This window comes from Aotus nancymaae, unplaced genomic scaffold (genome assembly GCF_030222135.1).
Source record: "Aotus nancymaae isolate 86718 unplaced genomic scaffold, 86718_ANA_hifiasm-v0.15.2.pri h1tg000059l, whole genome shotgun sequence".
In the NCBI taxonomy this organism is placed as follows: domain Eukaryota; kingdom Metazoa; phylum Chordata; class Mammalia; order Primates; family Aotidae; genus Aotus; species Aotus nancymaae.
In genome coordinates, this window is record NW_026988473.1 from 66,559,239 (window position 1) to 66,569,572 (window position 10,334).

Below are 10,334 nucleotides of genomic sequence, written 5' to 3' on the forward strand. Positions count from 1 at the left end.
AAATGTCCTATTTCTGGGAAGGAATGAGAGTCAGGTTAGAGCCAGAATCTGCCTATTCAAAGGAGAGTAAACTGAGCAAGTCTCCTAAGTTTTCTGAGCCCCTGTTATTAAAATAAGAACTAAATATAAAAAGTAGTATCTTGTTGACTTCATGAAGTTTTTATGAGGATAAAACAAGAAATATAAATGTACTTTCTACTGTAAAGTTTCTTACCCAGCACAACTTTCTTTCTCTGGGCACCACTGAAAAAGTAAGAGCTTTATTTGGAGATGTCTCTTAGTAAACAGATTTGAGAAGTACTCTAAAATGTGGTATATGTTGACTTTTAAATATAAAAAAAACACACAAAATTGTTTTTACTTATTTGGAATAGGGTATATAAGGTAGAGAGACTTGTCCTTCATTTTGGAGATGATATCTCAACTTGTCTCAGAATACAGTGTACTCAAGTTTTTGGAGGTTATTGGGTCTTTTTTTTCTTTTCTCATCATGTATCCTTTTTGCCAAAGCACACACATGATGATATCATCGACACAGTGAACAAGCATGATGTCCCTATGAAATGGTGACATAATCAAAGCACCTATAGTCTAAATTGCAACAGAATGCTGACATAGACTTGACTGCTGGTGTTCGGTTCATCCTGTTCAATGAGTGCTAACTACTACTGGTTATATATATAACTTTGCCTGGTGTACAGTTACTTATCTGGCATATATATAAACACACACACACACATGCATTGGCATACACACGCGTGCGCGCACACACACACACACACACACACACACATTGTCTGTCGTCTATCTCATAGGAGCCACAAAGGACTTGAGAACCCATTAAGTGGTTATTTTCTTGGTTCCTGAATGCATACTTGGAAAAGACCTACTCAACGAGAGAGAGAGAGAGAGAGAGAGAGAGAGAGAGAGAGAGAGAGAGAGTTTGTCTACACATAAAATGCCAGATAAGCAACTACACCAAGTGACAGCGGCTGTGTTGATTTGCTCCAAAAACAAAAAAAAAGATAAACCACATTTGGAATAGCAGCTACAATGTAGTCATAACCTAATTAAATATATGATAATCCACTGTTACTCTCCAAAATCCACCCACCTTCTACACAGATCAAATAGGTAAGTAAAAGGGAATGTGAGAGAAATCATCACCCCTACATCTTTCAAAGTCTTGATGATGACACAAAATTGTGAAGTTCCCCTAAGAGGCTACTGACTGTAATCAGTTCCATGGCTTCCCTTTGATCTTTCCTACCATAATGGCTTTCATTCTATGAGTTAGGGAGCCACTATGGAAATTCTGTTAGTTGTCGAGTAAGCCTTTTCCAAGTATGCATTCAGGAACTAGTGAAATAACAAATCAATGAATTCTTAAGCCCATTGTGCCTCTGAAAAGATAGACTACAGACAAAATTTGATTTCTCACCTGACCTCCCTAGTCTCCACTCTGACTGGTGTACCATAATGGCATTCTTGTTCCTCATGGGGAGACATAGAGTCTGATGGTTGCAAATCCCATGTCTGCCAGAGCCAACACATTAGCCATCACCATAATAGAATGAATGGCCTCCACCTTCCAAGTCTTAAGTAAATGCATCTTGTTGGCAGAAACCTAGAACCCTATGTCAAGAAAGTTAATTAAAGTATAGTCTCTAGCCTCTGTAGTACAGGGAGTGAAGATGGTGCCAGGTACTCAGTTGAGAAAGACTGGAGTAAGAATGAACTTGAGGAAAATTTTCTCTTTTGGTCATGTTAATTTCAAAATACCACATTTAGGGACATCATGTTGCACAACTCTAGAAGATTCTATGGAATGCCATCCACATTTACATATTTTTCTTAATTTTTTGTAGAGACAGAGTCTCACTATGTTGCTCAAGCTGGTCTTGAACTCCTGGCCTCAAGTAATCATCCTGCCTTGGTCTCCCAAAGTTATATATAATTTTTCATGTTGAGATATATATTGATTCTGAGACATATATATGTATATATATGTGGGTAAGTATATATGTGTGTATGTGTGTGTGTGCACACAAAACTATATGTGATAGACATGCATCTTAGAATCAAAGTGAAGATGATTGGGTCCTTGAGTTTAGAGCTCTGAGAAGACGTCAGGGCCAGAGATAAAACTCAGGAGCCATAAATATGTAAAGAAAGCCATGATACTAAATGAGATCATATAGGCAGGGAGGAGTCTAATAGCACCTCAACATTTAGAACTCAGAATGAAGAGAAAGAGCCAGCAAAAGAAGTTGGTCATGAGTGCCAATGAGGTAGCAGAAAAAGAGAAGAATGTAGTGTCACGTAGACAAAACTGTTGCGTTCTGTTGAGAGGTCAAGAAAGATGCTGGCTGAGATCAACCATTCGGTTTCTGGCACAGGATAGCAATTACTACCTCATATAAACAAAAGTGGTTTCATTATGATGGTGAAGAATTAGGATAGACTAGAAGATGACAAAGTGTAGAGAGTGAGTGTAGCCAACACTTTCAGGAAATTTTATAGTAAAGGGGAGAGAAGAAATTAGAGAGTAATTGTTGACTAGTTGCTAAAGACAGGTATAATTTATCACATTCAAAACGTATCCTTTCCTTGATAAAACAAAGACATTTAAACAGGAATAGATATGGAATTTTATTAATAACTATTTTTATTTTAATAGACTTTATTTTTTAGAGCTGTTTTAGGTTTACAGAAAAATTGTACAGAAACTGAGATTTCCCATAAAACCCCTCCCCCATGCACATATGGTTTCTCTTATGATTAATACCTTGTATTTGTGCTACTCGTTACAATTGATAAACCAATGCTGATTCATCATTATTAACTAAAGTTTATAGTTTACCTTAGGGATTCATTTTTTGAGTTATATAGTTTTATTAATTTTGACAAACGCTTAATGCCATGTATCCACCATTCCAGTATCACACAAAATAGTTTCACTGACCTAAAAATGCCCTGTGTTACAATTATTTGTCCCTTTTCTCCAAATCCCTACTAACTAAGGCAGGAGAATAGGGTCTGGAGGCAGGGAACCTAAGGCCAAGTTATGCTAACCGGATATCAGAGACTACTCCGTTTTCAACCCCTCCTTTTTCTGCGTGGCAGAGGAAAATAACAATACCTCCGAATGGTCCCCTCCCATAACCAATCAGACTGGTTGTGAGCCTACTCTTCACTCTGATTGGTCTCCTCCTACAACCAATTACACTGGTCACGGGCCACTATTTCATTTGCATAGAGTGAACCAATGGGAAACCCCAGAAAAATCTGTACCTGACACTCTTGAGCCACTTGCTTGAGCCTGTCCCCACCCTATGGAGTGTACTTCCTTTTAAAATAAATCTCTGCTTTTGTTGCCTTGCTTTGTTTGTGCATTTTGTCCAATTCTTTGTTCAAAATGCCAAGAACCTGAACTACCTTCAACCAGTAACACAACTATTGATCCTTTTGTTGTCTGTATAATTTTGCCTTTGCCAGAATGTCAAATAGTTGGAATCATATAGAATGTAGGTTTTCAGATTGGTTTCTTTCACTTAGCAATATACATGTAAGTTTCCTCCATGTCTTTTTATAGCTTCATAGTTCATTTATTTTATCACCAAATAATATTCCATTGTACACAGTGTGTTTATCCATTCACATATTGAAGGACATCTTAGTTGCTTCCAATTTTTGGCAATCAAGAATAAAACTGCTAGAAGCATTCATGTGCAAATTTCCTTGTGGGCATAAATTTTCAACTCATCTGGGTAAATACCAAGAAGTGTAATTGCTGAATCATATGGTAAGTCTATGTTTAACTTTGTTAGAAACTGATAGACTATCTTCCAAAATAGCTGTACTATTTTGCATTTCCACCAGCAATGAATGAGGATTCCTGTTGTTACATATTTTCACCACATCATCTTGTCAGTGTTTTGGATTTTAGTCATTCTAATAGGTGTGTATTGGTATCTTACTGGTGTCTTAATTTGCAATTATGTAATAACATATGATGTTGGACATTTTTTCATATGCTTATTTACAAACTGTATATTCTTTTTGGAGGTGCTTCAGTTCAGATCTTTTGCTCACTTTGTAATTGGGTTGTTTTGACACAATTGAGTTGGTTGTTTATTATTAAGTTTTAAGAGTGCTTTGTATGCTTTGGGTATAAGTCTTTTATCAGATATGTGTTCTGCAAATACATTATCCCAGTCTGTGGCTTTTCTTTAATTTTCTTAATATTATCTACCACTGAGAAGTCTTTAATTTTAATGAAGTCCAAATTATCAACTTTTTCTTTCATGGATCATACTTTTGGTACTGTATCTAAAAAGTCATCATCAAACCCAAGGTCACCTAGATTTTCTTTCATGTTGTCTTCTGGAAGTCGTATAGGTTTTTGTATCATGTTTAGGTCTATGATCCATTTTGAGTTCATTTTTGTGAAAGGCATTAAAATCTGTTTCTAGGTTTTGTTTCATTTGCTTTGTTTTTTGGCATGGGGATGTCCAATTGTTCCAGCACCATTTATTGAAAAGCCTTTTCTCCATTGAATTGCCTTTGCTCCTTTGTCAAAGTCCAGTTGAACTATATTTGCATGGGTCTATTTCTGGGCTCTCCATTATGGTCCACTGATCTATTTGTCCATTATTTTGTCAATGTTTTGATCACGATGGCTCAATAGTAAGTCTTGAAGCCATAGAGTGCCAATCCTCTGACTTCATTTTTTCCATATTGTGTTGGATATTCTGGTTCTTTTTCCTTTCTATGTAAACTTTAGAATCTGTTTACCAATATCTGCAAAATAAATTATTGTGATTTTGATTGGGATTATGTTAAATCTATAGATCAAGTTGGGAAGAACTGACATTTTAATAATATTTGCTTGCTGTCTATGAACATGGAATATCTTTTCATTTATGTCTTCTTTGATTTTTTAACACTTTAATAGTTTTCCTCATATAAGTATTAAACATATTTTGTTAAGTTTATAACTATGCCATTTCTAGTGATAATATGAAAGAAGTTTTGTTTTTCATTTAAAATGTCAATTGCTCACTGCCATTATATAGAAAAGCAATTGAGTTTTTTATATTAATTTTTTTTCCTGCAAACTCACTATAACCACTGTTCCAGGATTTTTTTGTTGGTTCTTCAGAATTTTCCAAATAGATAATCATATCATCTGCAAACATAGTTATCTTTCTTCCTTTTTAATTCGTATACCTTTTAAATCATTTTCTCATTTTATTGCATTAGCTAGGACTTCCAATATGATGTTAAATAGGAATGGTGAGGGAGACATCCTTATTTTGTTATCAGACTTGAAGTTTCTGTCTATTCCTAGTTTTCTGAGAATGTATATAATGAATGGGTGCTGGATTTTGTCAAATCTTTTCTCTACATTTGAAAAATTATGTAACTTTCTTCTTTAGTCTGTGGATGTGAAAAATTACATTAATTGATTTTTAAAATGTTGAATCAGTTTTGAATACCTGGAATAAATCCCACTTGACCATGGTATATAATTTATTTCAAATGACTTTTTAACTTTTATCAAGATGATTTCTATGTAATTATTTTATTATCATATTTACTAATATTGGATTTTCCTAGTATTTCTGCAATTGAACTACATGTTTTATGATGTATTCACTTTTTAATATGGTCATAAATTAAAGCTGGATTATCTCATTGAGAATGTTTCTACCTAGTGGTGGTAGTGTGACAGCATTAGAGTGCTTTGTACTGGAAAAGAACAATGGCTTTCAAATCACATTATCCTGGATCTGAATCCTAACTCCACAACTTAGTGATGGTCTGTGTTTGAACTAATTATTTAATTTCCCTAGGACCTTAATACTGTCCACATAAGGCTGTACCATTAAATAAATTAGTACAACCTCTATGGAAAACAATATGGAGATTCCTAAAAGAACTAAAAATAGAACTACCATTTGATTCAGCAATACCACTACTGAGTATCTACCTAAAGGAAAAGAAATCATTAAATTAAAAAGATGCCTGCATATGTATGTTTATCTCAGTACTATTCACAATAGCGAAGATACGGCATCAACCCAAGTATCCATCAGTGGATGACTGGATTTTTAAAATGTAATATATATATATATTACATTTTATATGTGCAATAGAATACTACTGAACCATAAGAATAACAAAATCATGTTGTTGCCACAACATGGATGGAATTGGAGGCCATTATCTTATGTGAAATAACTCAGAAACAGAAAATGAAACACTGCATGTTCTTAGTTATAAACGGGAGTGAAATAATTCATACACATGGACAGAGAGTATGGAATAATAGACACTGGAGACTGAGAAAAGTGGGAGGGGGTGAGGGATGAGAAATTACTTGAGGGGTACAGTGTGCACTATTTAGGTAATAGCTACACTAAGAGCCTAGATTTCACCACCATGCAATATATCCATGTAACAAAACTGGACTTGTATTCCCAAAACCTATATGCTATTTTTAAAAAGATATTATGTCTCATGGCATATGTAAGCACTCAGTAAATGCAAGTTATTAATGCTAATATTTTAGGTGAGATAATATAAATATTTTTTTACACTCCTTTGCCAAATATTATCAAAGATATTAGCAGATAAGAATCTCAATGTATAAACACCACCACCAAAAAACCCACATACACATTTTAAAATTTTCTTTAAATCATTTTCACTTCAATACTAAGATTCGCATCCAGCTCTATAGGCAGAAAGTTATACCTCAGTCCTTCTTGGGGTTATCCCTTCCCCAGGCATTACAAGGTTCTGGGGTCTTACATGGCATCAGGACTTTGGGACATGCTCAGTCATAGGTTATTCCTGTTGATATACAGTCTCACATAATCTTCAGGCCAGTTCTGCCCAGAAGTACAGAATTACAGAAAAATATGGTTAGAAAAATAGGCTCAGGGGCCAAATCCAAATCCCCTATGTTTAAATTCTGTCTCTACCTAACCGAACCTCAGTTTTCTAACCTATAAAATGGGGAGAATGATAATACTTAACCCATAGAGTTTATGTAAGAAATAAATGAATTATAGCAGGTGTAAATGTTATCTACTTTTTAAAATGAATTATAGTACGGGAACCTTGGACAGGGTTCGGGATTCCTCTAAAGTTCTGCATCTCTTGGGTGGTACCGCTAAAGTGCAGAGAAAGAGTCATCATTCAAGGGACCCACAAATCTTTATCCCCTACCCAGTCTCTTGCCTGATGCATCTCAAAGGGCACTATCCCTCACTTCCACCCCTCAGGACATCCAGCAAGATTTCTTCAGCAGGCTTAGACTTTTGGTGGAGAAAAGTCAGAAAAGGGTAGCCCCTACTGTCTATCTTACCACAAATCCTGGGGCAAAGGAGCATAAAGACGGGCTACCTGCTCAAAGCGGGGAAGGAAATGAGAAAAATGTAGAGAAAAAAAAACATAACATCTCAAATATCTATCCTGACCTAAAAATAAATGTAGCTTCATAAATAACTCAGAAAACTTCCTTTTTTGTCTTGCTTCTCTTAGCACTGGAAAAGTAGTCATCAAAAAAAAAAAAAAGCCTTTATTTTCCCCCCCTCCTCTACCCTCTCCACACTCCACTAATACTCCTTTCAAAAAAAAAAATGCCCATAAAATTTTCAGGATGGGAGAATTTTCTGGATGGGAGCACTTTCTGGAGGCAATTTCTTACATTTAGTAGACAAAACAAAGCTAACATCTGCCTTTTGATCTACATCAAAAACGAACTACCCATGTCATGGATTTCACATGTGCTAGGAGCAGTCAGTGTAAAAACCATTGATCCAGGAAGTCGGGTACCCAAATGATATCATCTCTTCATTAATTACTAAGAAATGTGAGAGAGGGAAGAGTATAAAGGAACAAGAAGCAAAAATAGGCAGGACATGGTGGCTCATGCCTGTAATCTCAGCACTTTGGGAGTCTGAGGTGGGCAGATCACGAGGTCAGGAGTTCAAGACCAGCTTGGCCAACATGGTGAAACCCCATCTCTACTAAAAATACAAAAAAACTAGCTGGGTGTGATGGTGGGTGCCTGTAATCCCAGTTACTTGAGAGGCTGAGGCAGGAGAACTGCTTGAACCCAGGAGGCGGAGGTTGCAGTGAGCCAAGATCTCACCACTGCGCTTCAGCCTGGGTGACAGAGCAAGACTCTGTCTCAAAAAAAAAAAAAGAAGAAGCAAAAGTAAACCCAATAACAAATTAATAGGTGCCTCTTGCCTCTTTTTTTACAATTCATTTAGAGCCTTTTATATATAATTTGCATGTTTGTATGTGAGAATGAAAACAGCAAGGTAAGTTTGTTGTCCCCATTTTGTGGATGAGAAAACAGGGTTATTGAGGTCCTATCACCAGTAGATGGTAGAGCAAATATTTAAATTTATTTCTGATTGATGCCGAAACCTGTCCTTTTTACTGCATCCCCACTGCTTTACAGCAAATTCACGACAAATATGGGAATCTTCCTCCCAAACTTCATTGTTGCAAAGTGAGATTTCTAATGGGTCTAGCTCTTTGATAAGCTGTAAGCTAAGGGAAGACCTGTAAAAACTTATATATATTTATTAACATCAGAGTAAATTTCACTGCAGAATACATGCCTCCTAAAAGTTTCTCTTGAAAAACCTACATCCCAGATGAAGATCTTTTGCATTATGAGGAAACCATTTTTAAAGGCCATTTTGGGAAGTACATGGTTGGGCTGAACCTTTGGGTCTTTAAGGCCCTTTTTAAAAAAAGGCTCACTTATACGTAGATTTGGGACTTTTCTCCAAATCCCATATATGTGGATAGCCCCCCAAGTAAGAGGCTGAGCCTTATTAATGGGAAAGGAATATCTCCCACTTCTATTTTCATGTAAATTGTCCCAGCAGAAGAAAAACGGGGACAGTGAAAGTGATGACACTGATCTAATTATCTGCAGGCCAATATCACCAAGTTCCTGAAAGGAGCCCACAGAATGGCCTGACACAGACACACAAAACACAGCCAGGAAACAATCGGGACCTTAGCAACAAGGCAAAAACTGGCTCCTCTCTGCATAAAGAGCTGTTTTATGAGCATTTCTTGTTACTTTCAATTAGGCCCCACCACCTCCCCCAAAGAAGGTCCATTTTTAATCACTGCCCCCATTGCCCTACAATCACTAGCACATACCATTCCACCAGCTCTGCCTTCAAGACCAGCACCTACTCACATAGTTTCAAGCCCTGGTTCTATGAGATAATACGACTTCAGTGGTTACAAAGCCTCAGCATCCTGACAGTGTGCTACTTCACAAACTCTCTCATATGATTCATATGATCCTCAGAAGCAGAGTGAGGCAAGTATCAAAATCCTCACGTTTAAGAAGAGGAAAATGAAATCCAAGAAGATTAGGTCACCTGATGAAACCTTCAGAGCCAGCAATTATGGGTAAAGGAGCCCGAAGTCCAAAATTCTTTATACTGCACCACACAGCTGCTATGTTGTTAATACGTCAGCAAAAGGATAAAATGAGAGCTGTCCCCTAAAAAGCAACTTTTAATTTAGTTCAGCAATTTCCTGGTTTACTTTAGTTCTTTGAACCCAGCCTGCTTGATCTGGGTTCTAAGACCCTCCCAACCTTTGGTGAGGAGCCTCTGCCCCTCTCACCATCACCTCCCAACCTGATGCTAGCTCTAACCCTACTTCATATCCTGTCCCTTCCTTACCCCCATTCCCTATTGTCTAAGAATCATCACTACCAAGAACCCTTGCTGCTGTATCATGAGTGGTTCTGCTTCCCAGACAAAAATTCTGAAAAATTCTGGCCACCCGGTACCAGCTTGGATTAAACCAAATTCTTGGCTCTCCCTCTCAGAGGTCAGAGGTCAGGTCTCCCCTACAGACAGCTTCATTCCTCCAACATGGGCCCTCCCTGAGTCCAGCTCCAGTCACTTCTCCAGGGCCTGACTTTAAAGTTTCATACTCCCTAGCAGAAGCAGAGTGGAGTAGAGAATGATCATAGGACTTGGAGTCAGGCAGAGACCTCGGTTTGAATCCCATTATGAGCTGGGTAAGTTATGTCAGCTCTGTAAACTTTTTTAATCTGCATAAGAAATAGAATACTATTCACCTTATGAGAAACCTGTCACACTATAGTTGTGCAATAAAGCGTAGGTGCTCTCATTACTTGTCAGCTATTCCCTAAGGTCTGTCCAAGGCCATTATTTTTTTACTTGTATTTAATTAAAATTCCCCCTACTATTGAGTATAACTTTATATTCAAATTAAATGATAATAACTTGCTTACTACCTATGAATAG